Genomic DNA, 24539 nt, shown 5'->3' on the forward strand with positions numbered 1-24539 from the left:
TCTTCCAGGGGCACCTCTCAGACGAGACTTAAGGCGACCCCCACAAGGCTGTCCAGTGCGGGCAATCTTGACTCCACCATCAAAGCAGCCAGCCAAACTGTCTCTCCCCCTTTCAGCTGAGAGTCAGAGTCAGGAGGACTATGCCCCCCAGGCAACAGTTTTCCCATAGCAGGTTCTTGAAGTAGTTTTGTGGAGGGCCCTTTCCAACCACACATAAAGGGATAGCAGACCTCCCCTAGGCTATCTCCAGTGGGGGAGGGACAGGGTTCATTCATAGCAAACCAACACCCCTCTCCAAAAATGCTCTCTTCCTGATTTCCAACTTCCACCCTTATATACTCTTATCATGGGTGAATTACTTAAGGGTTTCCCCCCCCCTCCTCTCCCAACCCCTCCAACACTTTTCTTTTTAATCCTGTATGGTGGTCTGCCATTCATGTCTTCAGTTGACAAAAACTCCTATTTTAATATATCAATGTTTACAAGAATGTTCTAGTTCAATCCTAAGATCTCAAAGAAATAAAGATGTATGTCAGGTATTGTATGCTCCAGATTTTAATAAAAGTTACAGATCCTCAGTATAACCCAAAGGTAATACAAATGTGAGTCATTATAAATTCAAGAATGCAAAAGAAAAATATCAGAAAGGCAATGCCCACAAGTTATTTACGTTCTGTTATTGTCCTATTAAGCAAATCAGTATCAAAGAAAATATGTTGGGAATATGTTCGCTGCAGAAATTATTTACTTTTATCAAACAGTCATTGTTTTCAGCCTGTTCTTCTTAACACTATATTTGCTGTCTCCCCAGAGACAGCCTAGTCAATTACATGGTCTTCCTTTCACATGTCAAGGCCAAGAGTAAACTGTTCCAAACACAATGCAACAGCCTGTTTCTTTTGAAGCAAATAAAATAGGGCCATCATTTTCAATCTTGTCTTTTTTTTTTTTTTTTGCCTGAAATGTGACAGGATAAGAATTAGGCTAAAGAGAGAAGCATGAAGAAACATTTTCTTCCAAGAGGCTGAGCGGCACTATCTTAATAATACACTTCCTGATGGGTAAGCAGTGAATTCTTTTGTTTACTAAAATACCTCAATCAATTTTTCTTTTAATGACTTTCATTACCACTACCTACATAGCACTGAAGGACATTTCTGTCCTGAATCGTATCTTTCCTCATGTTCTTTATTGTTCAGAACAAGCACGCACCATGGTCATGTGATCTTCCTTATTAGCTGTAACTGAAGCTTAACGGATATAATTAATGGATTATTGCAACCCTCTCTTTAGTTCCTCCGTTCCTTTTATTCTTAAAGAGATGAATTCTAATAGTGGCATTATCAGATTCTAAATACAGTAGAGACAGATTACAAGTATGAAATGCCCCTTATGACTTAACCACGTGGCTTATTGTAGTAATAGAATAAATGCCCGTCCGGAGGGGTATTGTCAGATTTCTAGCACTTCCCCATTGACCATCCTTGGAAACTAGAAATCTCGGTTCCAATATCCTCCTAAGCCCCGTCCTTGCTGTCTGAGATTGGCTAGTCATTTATTCCCTCAATAATGTCATCTGTAAAATTACCCCATCAAGAATTGTCCAGCCTAGATAATTTAAGTCAATTATGCTCCTCTAAACTTTAACCTTTGAGGCTACACTGTATTCCTAACATTTACCTAGGGCTTAAAAAAATGTCTGGTACAATTATGGGTAATTTTTATCTTATTTCGTTATTTATCTACTATTTTCTCAGGTTTCTATAATGAACAGGAATTATAAGTACAATAAGAAAAAAGTTATTTAAAAAGAACAAAAGAAAAAAAATAAAAATTAACAAAAATACATTTGGGGTCTTATCTACCCCCAAGCTTCACCCAATTATATTTTAAAATTCAAAACAGGGACATTTGGCTGGCTTAGTGCATGGAGCATCCAACTCTTGATCTTTGGGTCATGAGTTCAAGCCCTATGTTGGGTGTAGAGAGTACTTAAAAAATTAATGAATGAAAAAAAAAATTTAAAACAACTTGATGTGTAGAGATTACCAAGATATATTTGAGAAATCTAATCACAAGAGTCCAGATGTAGCATTGTATCAGACTTTAATATTAAACATTTGTAGAAAGTCTACATGTGGAAAAAGCAAATGAGCAAAAAAAAGAAAAAAAAAAATAAGACAAATCACATGCTATCCCGGTTCCCGGTGCACCAGACTGACCTGGGCTCAACTCAGTTTGATTTAACCAACATATATTGAGTCCAAGGCATTGTGAAATGAAGAGGAATGGGGAGATGATGGTACAATAGAAGGGACAGATATTGAAACAACTCCCAAACTAGTCAGACTGGCAAATGTGCTAAAGAGAGGCAGACATGAGACCCTGGAAAATACTAGTTAATTCTGACTGGGGAGATCAAAGGCCTGGTATGCTCTGCTAAGGGGTTTATATTCTAGGGTGGTCTGTGTGCTGTGTTCTTGAACAAATTATTTAGCCTCTCTGGCCATCTGTTTTTTTAGATGAAAACTAAAAAAACTGTATTTCTAAATTTCTAATCACATCAGCTGTCAACTTCCAGGAGTCCATGATTTTATGGTGTGACAATGAAGAGGTTCCTTTAGCTCTTCCTTTACCTTCTTGCTCTAGTTCCCAGATCACTCACTGCTGTTGTCAGGCTCTGTAACTAAATCTGACTCTGGGGTTATAGCTCTTCCTCTCTTCGCATTTCTTCCTGATTAAGTAAACTACAGACGCACCCAAGTTGCAGATAGAAAACCCAGTGTTTGACCTGGGTGTGTACAATCAAGCAAATTTGGTTCAGAGCTCCCCTTTCTTCATTATTTCTCTTTGAGGCATATTGATTAAATGTGAGGTGGGGCAGGAGGGAAATTTACAAACTTGTTAAATTAGCTGTTTTTATAATTAACTGGCTTTGGCTGTCATTCTAATTTAAAGGCATGCAGAGTGCTCATACTTTCTTTTTAGTCACAGTGATTTTTCAAGTTTCTGTGAATTTTACACATTAACCTTGAAGCCACATGCTTTTCTGACATTCTTTGAATTCCTTAAATAGATCTAGGGGGTTGGATTCAGGGCTGGCTTTTATTAGCATTACACTCTCAGGAAATCACAGCCACTTTGCTTTCTTTTTTGAAGAGCATTATTATGGATTCATTCAAAGGGAAAAGCATGTAGCCTGCATTTGATGATCCACTCAAATACCAGGACAAGTTATATATGTATATGAAGCCATCTTCCTGTTATTTATTAAAATACATGTGAAAGTCTTGTTTTAATTTATTCATCCATTTAATTAAAAAAAAATAGTTACTGAGCTCCTGCTAGGTGAAAAGCAAAACATCATTAAACAAAATGACCCAATCTTTACTGTGAATCTATTTTTTTCTTGTGACATTAAAATGATTCAGCCCTTTAAAACTTCTCCAGAAACTGCAGGGGCAAGAAGCTGTTGGATGAATCCTAAAGCTGAAAGGACAACAATTGACTAGAATGTAAAAGAGAAAAGGAAGCTTGAGCAGGATTTTTCAACTTTAGAGCTATTGACATCCGGGGCTGGATAATTTTTTGTTGGGGGGACTGTTCGGTGCTTTGTAGGATGTTTATCAGCATCCCTGGTCTCCGCATACTAGATGCCAGTAGCAGCCCCTCACCCACCCCCAACCCCAGTTGTGACACCCAAAAGTGTCTCCAAACATTGCCACTGTTGCCTGGAGTCAAATTCACTCCTGGTTAAGAACCACTGAGCTAGAATGATTCTGATCATGTGCTACTCACCAAAGTTTATTCCTTTTGCTTCTTAGAGATGATAGCAAAACCCATGCACCTCCATCTGTATACATTTAGATTTCACATAGAACAAATTCCATTCCTGCGCTGCTCACTCTGCCATCAGGAGGTAATAATAATGGGTGAGCCTTAATGAAAGGGACTGAAAAGGTGGCTACTGGCCGGAAGTCAGGATTAGATCTTAGTTTTCCTGAATGGGGGTGAATTTGTATTAATATAGCCACACTGTCTGGTGCCATCTCTCTCATGATGGTTGTGGTAGGAGTGGTATGGGGGACTGCAATGTGAAGCCCCCAGGAACTTGAAGCTACAAGTGTCTTGGGAGTAAAATTCAGAAATTAGTATTTTTATGCATTGAGTGGAAATGTGCAAAGAAACTTCAAGGAGTGGTTGTCTCACTTGTAGTGTGTATAGAGATCGCCTAGTAGCTTGTTGACAATACAGATTCCCGGGCCCCACTGGCAGAGATTCTGATGTAGCCGCTGTAGGGAAGGCCTGAGTATCTGCATTTTTAAGACACATTCAACTGATCCTGATGCATATGGTCCCTGAATTTGTCTTTGAAAGACAGTGCCTTGAAGATGAAAAATAGCTGCCAGATTTTGACTATGACCTGATTGGAATCATTGCCATGTGTTAAGAAAGGATGAGTTCATCAGTAAGGGCAGAAAGGCCAAGTCAACTATAATCATGTCAAGGAAGGAGAGTCCCTGGGCAAAGTGGACAGTGTGCATCTGAAGTCCAAAGGACAGGATGACCCTGCCCAGGGACTCAGCTTATCCCTCCCTTAGGTCAACCGGTGTCCCTGTTATGGAGAAGGATGTTCTACGGCATCTTGGCCTAAAGTCATTAAACATTGAAAATGTGTAACTAGCTCTTCTTGCCTTCCCTGGGGTATGTCCTATGGCAACTCTCCTGGCTATAAATTAGTAAATGGATATTCTGATTGCATATATATCAGTCTGTGAGCCTGGGTAATGAGTCCTTCCCATAGAAATGGTTCTATTCTCAGCATGCTGACAAATCTCAGTTTCTAAGGCTGGAGTCAGAACGTGAGCTGTGGTAAATTAACAAAGGTAAGACCAGTGGTGTGTTGGTAAATTTTTGACAGCTCTCCAGAAAAAGAAAAAACCAACAACCCGGATTTGTAGCATTGGCCTATCTCCATGGTGCAAATACACTTCCACCATGGCAAATTTCAAGCTACTGGCCCAATGTCAGTCTCTGTGGAGTGAGGAGACAGCACACCATTATGAAGTCTTGTTGCCATATATATACAAGCAATGTGAATAACCTCAAGGTATAGATAGTAAAATAATTATGAAGGGAAGAGTGTGGAGTAATTATTACCTTTGTTTTTAATTTATTTAATATTATTATAAGTTCATTTATATAACTTAATTTTAAACAATGACTGGTTTAAACAACCAATTTACAAGATTCCTGAAGGTTTAACAGTTGGCCCTCATGAGCTGGCATAGGCTAGCTGCAGCATACCACTGGAAGACCGAACTGTGTGGACTAGTTTGGATGAACAGATCACCTTCCCTGGATGATACCTCTGTTTCAAATGTGCATATTCTTTAGAGTTTCTATGTGGACACAAACCAGGGTCAATCTTACTACCCTCTTGAGTTCAAAAATCACCAACCCAGGCCCATTAATCTCTTAGATGTGTCTAATCCTTTTAAGGTGTACAAAGAGGGGTGCCTGGGTGGCTCAGTCGTTAAGTGTCTGCCTTCGGCTCAGGTCATGATCCCTGGGTCCTGGGATGGAGCCCCACATCGGGCTCCCTGCTCCGCGGGAAGCCTGCTTCTCCCTCTCCCACTCCCCCTGCTTGTGTTCCCTCTCTCGCTGTGTCTCTCTCTGTCAAATTAGTAAATAAAATCTTGAAAAATAAATAAATAAAGCGTAAAAAGAGCTGTCACACACATAATTTCAAATGATTTTTGTAACCACCTCGTGAACGGAATATAACGGATGTCTCCCTAATTTTACAAATGAAGAAACTAAACAGAGAACAGCTTCATTATTTGCTCACACCTAACCAGCTGGTCTACAGAAGAGCAGAGAAGCAAGGAAACGACTATTTATTAAATGTCAGCCTTAGACCAGACGTCAACCTCTTGTTTAATCCTCTAATCAAACCTATAATGTAGACATTATTGAGCAGATTTTAAATATGAGAAAAATCGAACTCAGTGAGATTATGTAACTATCCAAGGTCACATCCCTGGGAAGTCTAAGTCAGGATCAACTACACAGTACTTCTCAAACTCTACTGTACATCAGAATGCCACAGGAGCCTGCTAAAGTACAGATTTTATAGCCCACACTCAGGGATTCTGATTCGGTAGATTTAGGGTCAGACCCAAGATTTTGTATTTCTAACAAGCTCCTTGGGTGGGTACCTGTGATGCCAGGCGGGTCCACTGTTAGAATAGCCCTAAGCTGTACCATGCAGCCTTATTAAGTGCCCCCTAGGAACCCAGGTGTCCTGACTCCTAGTCCTGTCCTCTGTCCACTGCAATACATTGCACTAGTTTCTCCTAACCTCTAAACTAGCCAAAGGATGATACTGTGTATATATTTGTGAATGTTTATTACATATAACAAATTAATGTTCTCACTTATAATAATTAATGTATATTTTCTCCCAATCAATTGACAAACACAGAGTGGTGCTGAGCTTTTGTATAGACTGATATTATCTGGAAAATTCAATGGTCATGAAAACTGTTACATGAAAATATTTTAGAACCCTCCCATGGAGCTTTATTATTAAGGTTCTGGACAGACCTAGAAACAAGCAATTTTAAGTCAAAATTTGTCGTCAATAGTCTATGTAGGAAAAAAAATCACATGTGTTGCAGAACCTCTGGAATCATCCGTGGCAAAATAAGCTCCTCCAACTTGCATTTTCAAATTTCAGTTTTGCTTCGGGGAAAAATGACTTCTTACTCCACTGATATTTATACTTGGGAGATCTGCACTAAAGCAATACTTAATGATAACATTAATTATAATACTTATAAGACATCTTTCCATGAGGCTCTCCAATAACTGCTGTCATGTAATCTTTTTCTCAGGGTGGGCTCAAGAAAAAGATGGGGTCATCAACTCCACCTTTGAGATGACAAGCCTGCGGTCCTACACAGACCTTGGGCGTCTTGCTGAAGGTCATTCACAGATTTAGCAGTCAAGAGAGAATCAGAACATGGGCCTCAGGAATCCTAGCTCAGACTAGCCCCTTACACAACTGCTCTTTCATTTAACAGATGAAAAGTGTCTGCACAGAGGGTCGGGGGGGAGGAAGGGTGCACGGGGAACAGGGGACTCAGGCCAACCAGCTTGGTTACTTGGTAACAGCTTTGGTGAAAGGACAGGAGAGAAGGAGTCAAACTCTTGTCTAAAATTAAACTATTGGGCGCCCGGGTGGCTCAGATGGTTAAGCGTCTGCCTTCGGCTCAGGTCATGGCCCCAGGGTCCTGGGATCGAGTCCCGCATCGGGCTCCCTGCTCCTTGGGAGCCTGCTTCTCCCTCTGCCTCTCTCTCTCTCTCTCTCTGTCTCTCAGGAATAAATAAATAAAATCTTAAAAAATAAAATTAAATTAAATTAAACTATTGGTTTGAACCACTCATTTCTCTTTATTTCCCATTACCACAGAAAAATATGAGTTGGCATTTGTTCTTTATAGCTTATCAAATCTGACCTGGGAGAACCTATTACAGCTTCTGAAAATGGATGTTTTATTAAAATAGCTTCGGTTCAAAGTATCACATTTGTACGTGAACAGTTGGGAGGCAATTCAAATAATAAGGGACCCATGAATGCATACTCAATTAAGATTATAATTTAATTATCTTGTATTGTAATAGGTGATTAGGGGAAATCTATTTCAGTTTTTGCCCCACCCCCACAATCCTTCCTTTGCCATCCTCTTAAAATACCAAGTATCCCCGGTGAGCATTCATTTTGCCCCCTGCTGAAGGGTGGCGCATCAACTCACTGTATCTCCCCCGAATGTTCATTTCATGGATGAATGAAAATAGTGACAGCGTTTTACCCCTTCCAAATGATGAGCGGCTATATGAGTTGAGGAACTTGGATTCTTTCTATGGTTCAGATCTCCATTATTATTAGAAAGCATGAATCACATCCAGAGGAGTTCTAAAGTCCAGGCTTTACATTGGTGGGAAGTCTCCCTATTTACAGGCGCCTACCCCTGTAGGCCCAGGAAGAGGCTGGACGCACATCCACGGGTGCAGCATTGGGTCTGAATTTGCGAGGAGGTGGAGTTTTCAGGCTGTAGTGAAAATCTCTCTTAATTCTGCTCCCTCCTTTCTTCCCCTTGACACTGAATTAGTTCAGGCTGCTCTCATATCTAAAACATGCCACGTGCCTCATACATTAGGGGCCACCATCAGCACTCAAATGTGAATTGTTCTTGCTATTGCTTTGCAGTCTTTTAGGACCATCAAGTTTCTCTTTCTCCTAATCAAATTTCCTCTGCTCCAACATAGATGTCTTCAGTTTTCTACCCTGCTTAAAAACCTTCAATGGCTCTCTACTAGTTCCATGAATGTTTCTCAAAGTGCATTAGAATCACCTGGGTGGCTTTTTATACAACTGTACATTATCAGGCTTCACCTGAAACCTAGTGTATCAGACCCTTTAGGAGCTGGGCCTGAGAATTGCATGAGAACAAGCTCGACAGGTGTCTCATCCACTCTATTAATAGTGTGAGACTTACCAGCAGGATAGTGTCCATATGCCTTTGCATGACTTTTATTACCCCTTAAAACTGGGCTCCACTGTCTACAATCTCGCCTCCTGCCACATGGAATCACTGATAGTCCTTATCAGAAAAAAACTGTGAAAGATTTTGAAATGAGACAAAAAAATCGGGGGCATCTTGTCTAGCATACCCTGTGGGTTAGTCGTGCCTCTCATTGTCATTGAGCTCTTTTACAATTCTGCCTGTTCTATAAAATTGGTAATGATGCATGGAAATGCACTGGAATCATGTCTAGTGGAATATAGCTGATTCTCACTCTGTGGATAAACCGTTTTGCATCTACTTGTAAGCTCACTTCAGCATTCTTCATTGCCTACTGCGTGGTTCTTTGAGTTCTCCTTTGAACCAGTTGTAACATCTTACTGGTTCCCTCATTAATTAATAAATTAAAAAATTTTTGACATGTGTTCATTTCATATTTGCATGAGGTCATGATTTTACCTTTAAAAGACTTATCCTTTAAGACCCTAAACATGCTATAGTATCTCCCGTGTCTCTGTGGTGGTGGTATGGTTTCCTCTGCCTCCTGCCTGCCATACCCACCAGTTTCTCCAGTGATGTCCCTCTTACCCTTCAAGGCTCCACAAAAGTTGTCAAGCATCAGCTTCTCTATCAAACTTCAAGCCCAACCCATTCATCCATCCATCCATCCCCAACTTGGCAACTGAGGCTCAGTGCCCTTCTGCTCCTTGTTCCCACCTTGTTTGAGCATTTCTCACATCAGATTCCAGGTGATACTCGTAGGAACTGCTCAAAGCCTGAGGGCACAATTATGACCACTTCTCTACTCAACCCCCTCCAGACTTCAGTTTCCTTATCTATAAAATGGGGATGATAACAGCACTGACTTCACAAGGCCATTGTCAGGGTTAAATGAGTTGATCCATGAAAACGCTTAGAGAGTTACCTGGTGTATAGTCAGTTTTGAATAAATGTTAGCTATCACCATTTTTTATTATATTTTTTCTAATTAATTGCTTTAGATCCCCCTTGTCTTAGGTGGCAGAAACTGCTAGCTATCCACAAAATCTGCTTCCTGGGGCTCTATTTCTCAGCTCCCGTTCAAGTTAGGTATGATCAGAAATGGTATATGCACATTTCAAGTCTCGCCCATAAAAATTCCCATCTGTGCTCCTCCAAGCCATCCTCTTTCATGTGGACTGGAGTAGAGACTTCAATGACCGGAATAACCTTGGAAACCAAATGTTAAAAATGGCAGATGTGCTGTCAGCCAGGTTCCTGAATGACTGCCTGAAGCAGCACTCGCCCTTCCTCTCTCCCTCGTCAACACCCCAGAAAGTGCAGTCTATTCCTCTGTAAGGCTTCCTTCTCCCAAGATCTTTTAGGCTTTGCTGAGCACAGAGATGGGTCCCTTTTCTTCCAATGCCAAATGGAAATGGAGGCTACCTAGACCACCATTTCCACGAGGGGTCACAGTCCCTTTCATGATGCCTTTTTACTAGTCTGCTCATGCCTTTTCCAGCCTAGAGGAAAGCACACATGCAATGGGTTTCTACAGGACGAGAGCCCTCTCTGTTGGAGCCAACGATGTTGCACTTGTTCCAAAGTTACAGCTGTTTGTGATTAGCTCTTGCAGTTTATACACAGAGCCAGGGGCATATGGGCTCCAAGTGTGGATCTCATTTCAGTGTCTGCTACCTTACAGAACCAGATGTACTGGGCTCCCTTTACCTGGGTGACCTTTACCTGCCACCCTTTACCCAAAGAGTGAGGCAGATTTTTGAAACCCAGAAAATACAAAGATCTCTTTACACTTTTCTTGAAGCCTGCTCATTTACATAAGGAAGAGTAGCCCTTTACCTGGCTTGTCCTTGAACCAAGCGATCTTCATCCTGGGATAGTCGAGAAGCTGGAGTTTTGGGTTCAGCCTTCAGTGAGCACTGCAGTTGGATGCTGTCTTGACCAGCAACCTTTTACATCATTACTATTATGTCTCCTTTCTACAGTGAATACCTCAGCAATAGAACCAATGCATAGCATTTGGAGAAGAAAACACAATTACTATGTTTACAGGGGCCCAGAGAGGGTAGCAATTCCTGGATACCCTTATTGGTTTTTGCTCCATACCCACTCCCTTCTGATAACTGTGAGGACTAGATGTGATTATACAGTAAAGTGCTTCGATCAGCCCTTGGTACATGGTGAACCCTCAGAAGAGGTCACCTTCTGTCATAATCCTGGGAGGAGAGTCATGACCTGCAGTCCTTCTCTTTAGCATTGTCAGAGCAAGAATATGGACCACTGTGCAGGGTACACTCTCAAGAGTCTGTGCAGGGATAAATGTCTCAGCCTTAAGGGCTTCCTCTGGTACCTGCAAAAGGTCCTTATGAACTTCTGCCAACTTATTTCAGAGCAGTTACCAAAGAGGGGGTAGATTCTTTCTGTTAGCCAGCCTGACCTCCACATACATTTCTTCTCCCATCTTCCCTTCAGGGGTCCCTGCCCACGCGTGCTCGTTGCCCCCCCCCCCACCAAGCTGTGAGCGTTGGGGAGAGGACAGAAGACTGCAGTTTTGCGAACCTTGGCAGGAATCTTTCTATCTTATTTTGTTTAGAGGATGGCTTCCACCAGGCCCTTCAGCTGTGCAAAGATATCAGCATAAAGCATTGTCTCCACAATTAGGAGCCAGGCTAGTCAGCACGGTCTTCATCAGAATGAGGTTTCTTTCCAAGAGGTAAAGAAACAACTCTATTACTATTGGCAATGACTCGTGTGTGTGTGTGTGTGTGTGTGTGTGTGTGTGTGTGTGTGTGATAGAGAGACAGAGGCAGGCAGGTGTGAGGAGTAGGGAGGGGATAAATGAGTGTTCTCTACAAGGATTGCAGAAAATTTAAGCCCCTTTCACGATCCAGTTCTAGACCTAAACACCGTGTTACGAAAAGTCAGGCTTTCTGTGTGGTTTTTTTTTTTTTTTCCTTTCCCCCTCTGTGAGCATTTTATTTCCTCAGTCTGCTGGGCAGTTACTTAGCACTTTCCAGAGAGGATGATACAGGACGGTAAATGGCCCAAGGGACTGCTCTGTTCAAACCTAAGTCAAAAGTCATTAACACTGTCTGATGGCCGTTTGGCAGTCTCAGGAGAAGGGAGTTCACAGCAGCAGCTACCCACCTCCTCGGCTTCTGACAGCTCCGGCCCGCTGACCAGGTCAGGACTGACCCAGTCCCGTGCAACTGGCATCCCATCCCTGTGGCCGACTCTGGCACCACCTGCCAACCCTGGAGAGCCACAGCTCCAGAGACCACACCGTCTGAAGGGGACCTGAGGCCTGACATGCCCAGGCCAGGACGGTGAGCTGGAAGAGCTAGATATCTAGGAACAGAAGATCGCCTTGTCATCACACATAGTTGGCCCCCAAAATGTCTACTTTAAATCTTTTTTAGATACATCCCTAGGTAAGAACAAGTGAACAAATACCCTTGCTCTCTTCATACCTAATACAATTAAAATAAACTTACCAACACAGGATGGACCATAAATGATATATAAATTATCTGGAGGAACAGGTCTGATATCTATGAAGTGAGTTTAAATTACCAGCTTATGAAGACTTGCAGTGAACAAGGGGGGCAGGAGAGAGAGTGTACAAATAGCTACATTTTTAAGCAAATATAAATGTTGGTGAAGGGAGTTTACAGGGTACAGAGAGTGAGAGGAAGGGGGGGGCCTCACTTGACCCTGAGCGAGGAGACATCTGGGCTGAGTCCTGAAGGGCGGGAAGGAGGCAGCTTTGCCAAAAGGTGGGACAGCAGGTGTAAAGACCTGGAGGCAGGAACGGGTTTGGTCCATTAAGGACCAGAGAAAAGGCCCCGGGGTGGCTGGCACTCGTTAGCCAGGAGGAGGGGGGTAAGGCAGAAAGGGAACACACAAGGGAGAGATAGGGGAAGCCAGGGTGACCAAGCCCCCCACCACAGCAAGAATGGATTAAAGGTACATGAGCACCATGTGGAGAAGAACTTTCCAACAGTTCGAGCCATCCAGATGGAATGGGCCGCTCTGGCAGGCAGAGAGACAGAGAAGTGCCCAGCCACCAGAGTTCATCTCCACTGTTCTCAAAAACGTGCTGCTCAATTCCTCCGGTCTGGAGTTCGGCTTCACGATTATCCTTATCACATATCATCTTGTTAGACTCAGTCCCTCCCTCCGGCCTGACTGGCTCTTTCCAGATAAGCATGCCTCCGATGTTCTCATCTGGAAGCCGGGGAGGAAAATGTCAGCTAGAGCAGGGCTGAGGACTGCAGGCCGCTACATCCACCCTCCAGCAGAGGGGAGAGGCTGTTCTTAGGGATGAAACGCAGGGGGTTCAGGCTTTAGGCAGGGAGCAGATGACCTTTACTCTCTGTGATTCCTGACTGGGTCTATGAGATCTGTGTGACTACATCACAAAGTACAACACACATTCCGGCACTAGTGGGTTTTTAGGGGAACGTGTCTTCATGAAGATTCAATATGTAGATATGGGGAAAGCAAATTTCTTTTTTGGGAATAGTATTTAAGTATAACATTTTTATTATCATGAATCAATTATTTCTTTTTATGCCAACGACATATTTCTGAAAAGTGTCCCATATGCCTGGTATCTTTTCTACGATTGCTTCAGCATTCGGACCCTGGGGGTGGAGGCCAGCCAGCCATCTGCTCATCACCCAGGGAGAGGAGTGTGTGATAACCATTATGCCGCGGGTCCCTTTTCAACTCAGAAGACGTTTTCATTTTTACTACCATTAGAATGTTCCTATTTAGGGAAGCCAGGCTTTCAAAACCAGCATTTTGAAGAACCGCTTACCTTAAGCACTGACGCACCGCAGGCAGAACGAGTTCTTTCTGGCAAATGCAGAGCCTCCAGCCACAGGTCAATATTTTGCACTGTGGGCAAGTCCACCTTCATTCCCACTGCTGGGAATCACCGGGAGCTGGGAGCATCTGGCTTTGGTAACTTGTTCCCCTAAGTGCAGATGTCTATGCTTTGGTTTCCTTATTTATAGAATTAGAGACATGAGATTCATCTCCTAATAAAAATATTAATTTTTTTTTTAATCCCGTCTCCTGAAAACACAGAAGAGTTAGAGAAGGAAGCTGTCGGTGTGCCCATCTGACCATACAGCGCAGGCACAGTGCTGCTTTGGAGGAGACTTGTTATTGCCATTCTGGGTTCTCACTGCCTGTTCCCGAAGAGGCTCTTGTAAGCAGAAATCCCAGAAAAAGACCTTCAACACAAGGCCTTAGAATCTCCTTTTCACATGTTAGATATGCCAGGTAAGAAATGGGATGTGGTCAGAGCCACTTCTGTGTGATTCTATTTCTCCAAGCCTGGTCCGCAGATCACCTGCATCAGAATCACATGGGGTGGGATTCAGGAGATGCTTGTTTGAAGTGAAGATTTCCTGGACTCTAGCCCAACCTAGTGAGTGAGAATCTCTGAGGATGGAACCCAGGAATTTGCTTTATTTGCTCAGTTATGCATGTGATTTTTAGATATAGTAAAGATTGAGAACCACTAGTATTGCTTTTCTTGGATGGACTTTTTGGTCTATTTTTAGTCTAGTAATTAAAATAATGCCAGATAGTGCTTCTTCTGTGTTAGTCATTGCTCTAAATACTTCTATTTATATATGTATTACTTGGACCCTTACAAAACTTTATGACACAAGTCTATTATAATCCCCATTTTATAAGAGTGGACAGAAACACAGAGAGGTTAAGTAATTTGCTCAATATCACACAGTCAGGATTCAAATCCAGGCAGGGTCTGGTTTCAGAGTCCACACATTTAACCCTAGACCAGGCAATTTTATACCTTGGTTTCCCATAATATGACCACATCCCCCTATGTCCCACCCATCTGGCAAACACCTCTTCTTTCAAAACTAATTTAGCATTTTTGCCTCTGCGAATCTTTTACTTCCACCCATGAGGCAGAATACTTCCTTCTACTGTGTGTGAAAGGGCAGATGCGAGCACAGGCAGGTAGCAAAGCTGCTATCTTGCCTCTTGGCCTTACCCTTGACACTGTGACATCTACTACTTGTTAGTCTTGGCATGAAAACCACAGTTCTTGTGTCGTTAAAAGTGACTCTACCTCACAACATTCACTGGCATTGAGTTTGCCTGCCAATCAAACTGTGAAAACCCATGCCAGATTTCCTAGGCGTGAAGTAAAAGTTCCCCTCATTTACTAATCAGAGGAGCTCCATGTGAAAGGCTGACTCTTGTCTGTTGCAGGAGTGAATGAATGAATGAATGAATGAATTCTGAATGACTACGTCATTCTCTGGTGTCTCATCAGTGCCCTGGGGGATCAAGCTTCCTGTCCTTATCACACCTCCTTTCCCTCCAAACCAGAGGTCCTGGTTTGCTAAGGAGGGTCACTACCTTTCCTTGGCAATTGGAAACGTGCTGATCCACATCATAATGCCTCATATTATGTAGTGCTTTTATCCAAAGTAGACTGCAGATCCTTTTGAATTGTCGGATCCATCCTACAATAGAGCTGGGACTTGGGCATTATTATCATCCTCATTGTGTATGCAGAACCAGTAGGACAGAGGGAAGGTTAATGACCTGCCCAAGGTCACCACACGTGAGCCGCTCAGCCAACATCGGAAGCACCTTCCTCACCCACAGGTTCACCCTTCTGTCCTGTGGTCCTTCCCGCTCTCCTGGACTCCCACTGCCATTTGCTTCAGCACCACCCGCAAGCTCTGGTCCCTTGTGCGTTTCCTGGTATCTGATACTCTTTCATTCCCAATGAGTACATTTCCAGTGTGACAATCACTCCATCAGCCACTCAAAGCAGGAGCATTTGAAAGGAGGTCAGCTATTTTCCATGAGTACAATTATTTATGTGCACAAATAATCGTGCACATAATTGGCTAATGGAGAGTGCAATCGGCCACATGTGGGCATAATTAGCCACTTGCCCCTCATTTGGAAGGTATAATTATCAAAGCAGGCAATTTTATATCTGCGGATAATTGTACATGCAGAAGGGAATGGTGGATAGGAAATCCGGTCCTTAATTACTTTTCATGTCGTTATTTCCAGAATAGCATTTTAAGATAAAGGTAACTTTCTGTTTTCAATTGCCTGCTGGGATCAACTGTCAGATCTAGTCGTGAGAAGGCAGAGAGCAGGGCATAGGAAAGAAATGCGCCAGGATTTTGTGTACCAAGCTGAAGTCTGAAGCTTCCTCGCCAGAAAAACCCCAGCAGCCAATTACCCTGGACATTACATTGAGGCCCACCTAGTGGTCAGCCATCTGCCTATGCAGACAATAAAGCTCAGTTTTTTTATCCTTCTCCATTATTGTGTATCTTTTTGCTTTAGCAGTTTTAACGTTTTCCTCACTTTGTGGTTTTATAATCTCAGAAACGCCAGTTGGCCTGGCACGGTAAGTGATTTTGTTCGCTGCTGGAAGTGGGTCATTTAAAATGCTTTAACAATACCTTTAACTAGTCATTCATCTGGGGATGTACATAGAATAATAAATTGAGAACACGTCTCTTTGTGGTTTTTCCAAGACGTTAGATGACAGAGACTTTAAAGTCTCTGCTGTGCCCCCTGCATTCTGGTTTAAACAGCTCTGCAAAACTTTCCCACTCTCCCACTCAATCACACAAAAATACACTTGCTAACAGCAGATCCTAAAAATACATGTCACATGCGAGCACAAGGGAAATTATTTCTTAACATGAATTGACTCTTTAGGAATATGCAAGCTGAGTAATTTTTTAAAAAGAAACTCCAAATCTCCTATTACACTCTCCTTCATCTCCATCAGAGCCTTGTCTTTAAGGGGGAGGGGTCTAGTACACACAGTGGTTGGGGGACAGGCTTTTTGGCATTAGAAAGATGTGGTTTCAAGCCTGGATCTGCCACTTGCCAGATGTGTGAACTTGGATAAGTTATTTAAAATTTCTCATTCCAGGGGCGCCTGGGTGGCTCAGTTGGTTAAGCGACTGCCTTCGGCTCAGGTCATGATCCTGGAGTCCCGGGATCGAGTCCTGCATCGGGCTCCCTGCTCGGCAGGGAGTCTGCTTCTCCCTCTGACCCTCCCCCCCTCTCATGTGCTCTCTCTCTCTCTCTCTCTCTCTCTCATTCTTGCTCTCAAATAAAATAAAATCTTAAAAAAAATAAAATAAAATAAAATTTCTCATTCCATTTCTTCATCTATTAAATGTATTGTTCTGAAGATTAAAAGGAATGCAGGTAAAGTACCTAACACAATGCTGGGCACATTGTAAGGGCTCAAATAAGTGGTATCTATTATTAATATTAAGAGGCTCATCTTTTAATCTATAGCGTCCTTCACCTCTACCAGTCACATGACACTGTATTTCCTGTGTCCAGGCCTCATCTCCCTACTAAATGGATAGGAATGTTGTCTTATTTGTCTTTAGAGTCCACACAGCATCATGCCCATAGAAGATGCTCAATAACTGGCAATGGACGATGGAGCATAACATCCCATGACTTTTAACACTGACCTTGAGCCAAGGTCACACTGCCCTCCATGGCTTCAGGACCTAGATCATAAACTCTATCCTCCGACCCCTTCTCCATGGTCACCCTCCTAGCTGGAGGGGTCCTTCTAATCTCTGTGTGCACCTCTCCGGCTTCAGGACCTCTGCCGTCACTCTACTTGAGCCACTCTTTAGACTTCGTTACCCCTCATAGTTGAGGCACCCCTGGATCTTGAGTTTCCTTGGACCTCATTGTGTCCCCTTCCTTACCTTCCACCTTGTGGAAGGGCCTCCTGCCCTCTCCTTACCACTCCCCTTACTTGTGCTCTCTTTCTTTCTCTGTCAAATGAATAAATAAAACCTTAAAAAAAAAGGATTTTATTTATTCATTTGAGACAGAGAGAGTGAGCATGAGGGGGGGGAGGGGCAGAGGGAGAGAGAAAAGCAGGCTCCCTGCTGAGCCGGGAGCCAGACATGGGGCTCCTGGAGCTCAATCCTAGGACCAGGAGATCACCTGAGCCGAAGGCAGACGTTTAACCATCTGAGCCACCCAAGCGCCGTCAATTTAATAAAATCTTTTAAAAAAAAGAGAGGAGAGAAAGATAGAGGGGTCACACGCAGGTCTTTTAATGGTTGGCCCATTGGTCCCTTTAGAATTTTTTAACCCAGTTTTAACACTAATGTAATGTTTCTGGCAGTGACTTTCACGTGGCATTTGATGCTGTTTTCACTCATTGCAGAATGGAGTTCTCTACCGCGCATCCTCGTACGGCCCTAACCCGTGTCAGCCTCTGAGTGCTTACCAAAATGGATACAGCTCTTCCCTGAAAGAAGAAAATCATAAATATTGCCTTTAAAAAAAAAATTGCAAGTGTACAGTGAGGTGCTTACCCCAGAGTAGTGTTGCTCAAGGTTGTTTATACTGAGCCCATGACCGACCCTCTGTCTTCCTCTGGATCATCTGCTGAACCCGGGCCTGGGCCAGAGGGGGCTGGGGGAGAAGAAAGGACGAGGAAAGCTGTGGCAGAGGATGAAAAAGAATGATTCTGAAGGGCACTGTGCCCTGCTCTCTGGGACCGCTCTACACATGGCTAAGTGGGAGACAGCAAACTGGGCTGGGTCCATTTGGCCTGCACAGTCCTTTTGTGGGATTTTATCCAAAAATTGAGCTTTCTGGCTTTTCCTGAGAAATCTTCAGTATTGGCCAGACTGGCCCTGCATTTCTGCATGGGAACACAATTGGCTGTCCCTTTAAAACAGGAGTGAACTCTCCAGCTGGAAACAGCCCACAGCATCCCCCCAACCCAAATTGTTTCACATCCAGCCAAAATCACTCATTTATGTTGTCAGCTGGGCCTCTGCAGGCATTTCAGTTTGACGTCTAGCCTAAAGGAAGCCCCAGAGCTTACCTACATTTTAAACATTTCCCTGCATGATGTTTTTATAGGCTAGGGTAGGATCTCAGTGTTTCTCTCTTCTGTGAACCTCCACAGTGCCTGCTACAAAGTAGATGCTCAGCTAACTAGAACGAAGTGCTCACTGAATTAAATGGATTGACCACCCAGGCAGCCTTGCTGGAGCTCAGGCATGCTAGTGTTTCTGGGACATGAGCTGCAGAATGTCACTTGTAACAGGTTAGGCTTTGGTCTCTCAGCAGTGGAGGCGAAGTCCCCTCCAGAGGTGTGTAGAGGATGCAGAGGCCCTTTGAAGAACATGAGTGAGAACCAGTTAGTTAGGGAAGCTCCTTTTACCGGACAAATCTATTACTGGATCAAGATTTCAGTGCTTAATGAAAGGACCAGAGCGCTAACTAGTTGTTTAATCCTTAGTTTGCCACGTGGGCCTCTGTTTCCTCATTAGAAAAGCAGGATTGGTGGCAGAGTGAACATTCTGCATGATTCCATTCTGGCTTTCTCCAAAAGAGGGAGTGGCAAACTAGCCTTAATCCCAGCACCTTCACAGCAAATGTCTTTATAATTAGACTTGTTACTGACTTTAAAATAATTTTTTGAATCCCTAAATAAAATAATGAACGTTGTGTTTCTGATGGAGAAGGAAGTGGGAGACTGTGAACATGCCATTTTCTCACCACCGTGACTTGTTCTTGATAACACCTGGCTTAGGTTGGTTAGCGCTCTGCATTGCTCATCTCCCTGGGCCGTTACCTTCAGCCTAGGCGCAGCAGAAGCAAAAATCCTGCACGGAAATTAATAAAGATCTCTGTTACACCGCCTTTGAAGCATCTGCCTGCCCTCAAAGCCATGCACTATCTCCCATACTAATCAGAGCAGAACAAAATGGGTGCTTTCCTTTTTGGTAGAAAATTAAAAATCAAGAAACTGTTTCCCCCCCTTTTGATGTAACCTGACACCACTGTGCATATGAAGCACCTCCCATACCGAAATGAAGGATAAAGAAAACACCAAGGTGCTAATTGAATTCATATCTCCTCCTCTCCCAGAAGCCAGAAAAACAGAACTAACAAAGCAGTTTCAGGTTGTAGAATCCAAACGGACCCCTTCTCAAATTAAAGTCCTTTTTCAACATCTGAAATTGTAGCACATCGAATTGGATGCTGTATATTTCTATAGAGGAAATTCCCCCAAAGGAAGCAAGAATATTATTTTCGCAAATAATTTGCTTACCACATAACCAATGGTATAAAATCTGTGAGGGCTTAATTAAAAATTGCCAGAAACACTCACAGCAAGTCAAAAGAAGTGAACAAAGATGAATTTCTTAGATGAAGACAGGTATGACACATTTCTATCATTTCAAAGCTCTTGAATCGCTAAGAAAATCTATGTATTCCTCTTTTAAAAATTCATTAAATAGTTGTAGGACAAAACTAGAACTCTTAAATAAATCTTCACTTGCAGCTACGACTTGTCAAGTACCTACTCCAATACCAGATGCTATTCTTGACATTTTTCGTGCGTTTATTCCTCACTGCAAGCCATCAGTATTCCACCTTACGTATAGAGAAACAGATGTTGAGAGAGGCAAGGTCACCGAAGGTCACTCAGCAAGTGGCAGCATCGGGATTTGGATCAGGTCTAACTAAACCTAAAACCTATGCTTTAAATAATAGAAAGCGTTTATGATGATGAACTTGGCAATGAGCAAGCTTTGACCACATACCATAAGTTGAAAAATTCACTCTTCCTGTTATTTTCTACATCGTCTCTTAAAGTTTTTATTTCTTCATGGCAGACATGTCTCTCAAGGTCTTAAATTTTTTTGAAATGTATGGCTGAAAGTTGTTACGCTATAACATTATTAGCTTATTTTGTTTACCATACCTGTCTTGACTCTTTCCTCCTACTCGTGAAATACTGCCTGTCGAAAATCTACTCTCCTTGGTTAGACAGTCTGTCATTTTTGTTTCATTTGGCACAGGAGAAATAATGGATGGGACTAAATAAGAGATGGCGGAGGGATGTGAGGTTTAAACAGACTAAGCAATGAAGAAAACAGGTGTTTGTGTGGGGCGAGAATGTGCAAAATGCAAGATTCTAGATGAGGTAGCATGGCAAAGTTTTAAGAGTTTCCAGGTTTTCTGGTGGCTCTTAACAGCTATTTATAAAAATACCAAAGCATCTTATTTATTTATTCATGTGCCTAATCGTGAAAAGCAATCACTATCATGCTTCTCCAGTATAACACCTACTACGTCCCATATCAAACTCTCGAAAGAGCAATTGATGAAATAAAGGCAATGACATTTGTTTCTATGACCATTGATATGAACCCATTGCTGAATTATACTTTTCTTTTCATACTTGTGGGTTTACTTTTCTGTCTGTCTGCTTCCCCAGTGAGCAACTTAAGGACCTTAGCATCTCCCACGCCCAGTACAATGCCTAACGCAGAATTGACACTTGGTGAATTTTCATTGAATGAGTAGAAGCACTGTCTGGAAATCCCTACTGACCGCTGGACTGGACCCCAAGAATTAGTTTTGACCCAGGTCAAGTTCTCCAAGGCCCTCTGAACACCAAGTGTAAAGCTGTAAGGTCCCCCTCTCCCCAAGATGGATCCAGTTCCCTAGCCCTCTCCTGAGCTCCTTCCAGCTTCCTCCTCTTCTCCCTGAATGTCCTCGCCAGCCCCAGGCACAAAGATGTATGGATTATGATACCAACTCTTGAGCTACTCTGAAGACATCCTAGATGAAAGGATGCTTGAACACTGAGTAGGGCGCCAAGTGAGGAGTGTGAAGTGAAGACCCGAGAGGCAGACAGGGGGGCGGTCAATTAAAAAAAGAACTTGAGAAATTCCCTTAGATTAATTGCTAATGAGCTTGGAGGTCACTGTGAAATCTTTGCCATGTATTTAGGAGATGAGAAAATGAAAACAGGTACCCGGATTTACTGAAAAGCTTTGGTACAGAGGAAAAGAGTAATAGGATAGTAACTAGGGGCAAAACCTGGGTCAAGGAAGACTTTGTTGTTTTGGCTTTTGTTTTCAAAGGCTGGTAACAATGCAGGAGACAAAATGTGGAGCAAAGGGAAGACAGAGGCTCTCACCCTCAGAACTCACACTGAAGGGAGACTGTAATAATTTAAAAAGTGATCTGAAGTCAGCCGTGACATAACCTTCAAAGATTACAAGAAATCAGGAGGAGAAGCAGCCGTCTTGGAGAATGTGACCGTACAGCTAAATGTCATTTTGACAGCTTCTTTCTTGGAGGTACATTTAAGATTATTGGAGTTGTCATTTCCTCCAGGAAGACTTCACTTTAATTATACAAATATTGAATATTTTTCAAGATAAAGATGGTAAAGAATTTGCTTTGAAGTCTTTAGCCTTCAAACACTATTCTATGAAATCCTCATTGGCAAAAACAGTGAGGAATATGGAAATATATAAGTGCAATCCGGCCTCACAAATGAGGAACTGTGAATGTTAATAGTGCAGTTTTACCACGAACCTTTTAAAGGGCCCACAACGGAGAAGCTTTGTTATTTCAAATATCACAGATCTGAGGGCTCCCTGAGGGAGGTAGTGATAAATATTGGTAAAATGCCTATAAAGACAGCAGGGCAAAAATAAGCCAAAAGTTTGAGTTGGCCACTTAAAAAAAGCTGCGTAACCTTTCATTTAATTGCCTTTTCGCAGCAAACCAGAAATAAAATCTGAATGCAAAATGTGCTGGTTACCCCTGAACATGCTCAGAAATATCTGCCGTAAGGGGATTTAAAGTGTAATTGCTTTGCTCTCGGCTTAGGGGCAACTGACTGGGTAAAAATTGAACTGTGGTCTGCACGGAGCAGTGTGTATCTCTGGGCAGGGCTGGGGGTACCGAGCAGAGGGGAGTCCAGAGAGGGGCTGCTGATGGTGAGCAGCCTGGAATAGTGGAAAAGGCAAGACACACATCGAAATCCCGGCTCTTCCACTCTGCAGCTGAGGATCCAGCATAAGTTACCAAACCCTCCTGGGCCTCGCTTTCCTCATCTGTAAGAGGGTTATATTAATATCTAACTTCGAGACCTATAGTTAGGGATTAAAAGACATAATTCATTCATTTGACAAGTACTTACTGAATACCATGTGCCAGGCTCTGGTCTAGGCCCCAGGAACACAGCAGTGAACAAATCAGGCTGACAATTTAGTGCAGGAAGACAGACAACATAGAAAATAAATGTCAGTGGCTTGGTAGGTTAAGCGTCCGACTCTTTGTTTCAGCTCAGGCTATGATCTCAGGGTCATGGGATGAATCAACCCTGTGTCAGGCTCTGCACTCAACACAGAGTCTACTTGTCCCTCTCCCTCCGTCTGTCCCTCCCCCTGCTCATGCATGCACTCTCTCTCTCTCTCTCTCAAGAAATAAATAAAGTCTTAAAAAAAAAAAAAAGAAAAGAAATGTCAGGTAAGTGACACATGAGGTGAGGAAGAAGTAAAGGAGGTGCAGCAGGTTGAATTGTTCCTATATGGTGGCAACAGTATCTCCCATCCCATGGGCTCTTGTTACAATTTGGCTTTGACCTTTCTCCAATTAAGAGGTGGGTTCTTTGTTTCCTTCCCTTGAAATGGGATAGTTTTGTGACTTCAACCAATAGAATATGTGGCTTGTATGAGATGCAGCTCCCATCTCACTTGCTGGAATGTTCACCTGTGAAGCCTCAGCCACCATATTAACAGTCCACTGCCCTGAGGCCCCCATGCTGTAAGGTAGTTCAAATGAGCCCACATGGAGAGTTCACCTGCAGGGACCTGAGACTGAAGAGAGAAAGAGAGACCCGGCCAGCCCCAGCTTCTTGAAACCTTCATTCTTCCAGTTCTAGCCACCATCTGACTATGACCAGATGAGAGAGATCCAGAAGCCAGAACCTTCCAGCTGAGCCCTAGCTGAATTTCTGACCCTCAGGGACCATGAGAAATAAAATGTTTGTTGATGTTTTAGCCCACTAAGTTTTGCGGGAGATTTGTTACACAGCAACAGATAACTGGGGCAGTGGAGAAGCAGAATAGAACAATTTTGTGTAAGGGAGAGAGAAGCCCTCACGGAGAGTTTTGATTAACAAATTAGGGGAGTGAGGGAGTGAACTAAGATATCTGGGGTGCAGGTGTGCCTGGCGTCTTCAAGGAACAGCAGGAGACCTGATTGTCACTGGAGCTAGGGAGGGAGGGAGCCAGGAACAGCAGGTGAGTTCAAAGACCAGATGGTCTAGGGTCTTGCAGGCCACTGTAAAGACCAGTTTTTACCGTAAGTTCAGAAGCTATTGGATGGGTTTGAGCCGAGCGATGACAGGAAATGATTTATGTTTTAATAGAAACACCCTGGATGCTCTGCTAAAATTGGTACCTTATTACTTTCATTATAGCATCTCTATAAAAAGCAAAGGTCAGCTCAGTAAGGTTAAGTAATTTATCCTAAGTCACTAAGCTCCTAGTGGCAGAGATGGGATGCAAACCCACATTATCTTTTTCAAGATACCTTTTTCTAAGAGAATGAGTTTCGTAGAAACCACACCCTACCGTAACTTCAGGGCTGGAAGGGGTCCTAACCCCAGTCCCTCTTATGCTCCTGCCCCCTTTGTGGAGGATGCAAGGCATAGCAGTTACCAAGTTGGACTCTGGAGCCAGATGGAGTTCAAATTCTGCCTTTACCACTCATCAGCTACGTGACCTTGGGTATGTCACTTAACTTTCTGTGCCTCAATTTCCTCATCTATAAAATGAGGACAACTCACTAGGTGTTAACTAACTGGAATTTGAATAAAAACTTTAAAAAATAAAAATAAAATAAAATGAGGACAGGGGCGCCTAGGTGGCTCAGTCAGTTGAGCATCTGACTCTTGATTTTGCCTCAGGTCATGCTCTCAGGGTCGGGACACTGAGCCCCGAGTTGGGCTCTGAGCTGGGTGTGGAGCCTGCTTAAGATTCTCTCTGTCCCCGTCTGTCCGCCCCCTACCCTGCTTACACGTGTGTGCACACACACCCTCTCTAA

The 24539-nt window shown here is 43.1% G+C and overlaps 1 protein-coding gene across 2 annotated transcripts in view; it reads right to left on the bottom strand.

Moving 5' to 3' along the window:
• Positions 1-22744, bottom strand: part of ATRNL1 (attractin like 1) — a 919082-nt gene extending 896338 nt beyond the window's left edge. The window contains exon 1 of one of the 2 annotated variants that reach the window (XR_012381651.1): positions 22630-22744. The gene's annotated coding sequence lies outside the window, so the exon portion shown is untranslated. Of the gene's footprint in view, positions 1-17980; positions 18081-22629 lie in introns of those variants that run through there. The other variant, XM_073904148.1, reaches the window with a different exon arrangement.
• Between the last annotated feature and the right edge of the window lie 1795 nt (positions 22745-24539).

Source organism: Callorhinus ursinus, unplaced genomic scaffold, assembly GCF_003265705.2.
Source record: "Callorhinus ursinus isolate GAN/ISIS: 27379988/994484 unplaced genomic scaffold, GSC_fseal_2.0 scaffold20, whole genome shotgun sequence".
Taxonomy (NCBI): Eukaryota; Metazoa; Chordata; class Mammalia; order Carnivora; family Otariidae; genus Callorhinus; species Callorhinus ursinus.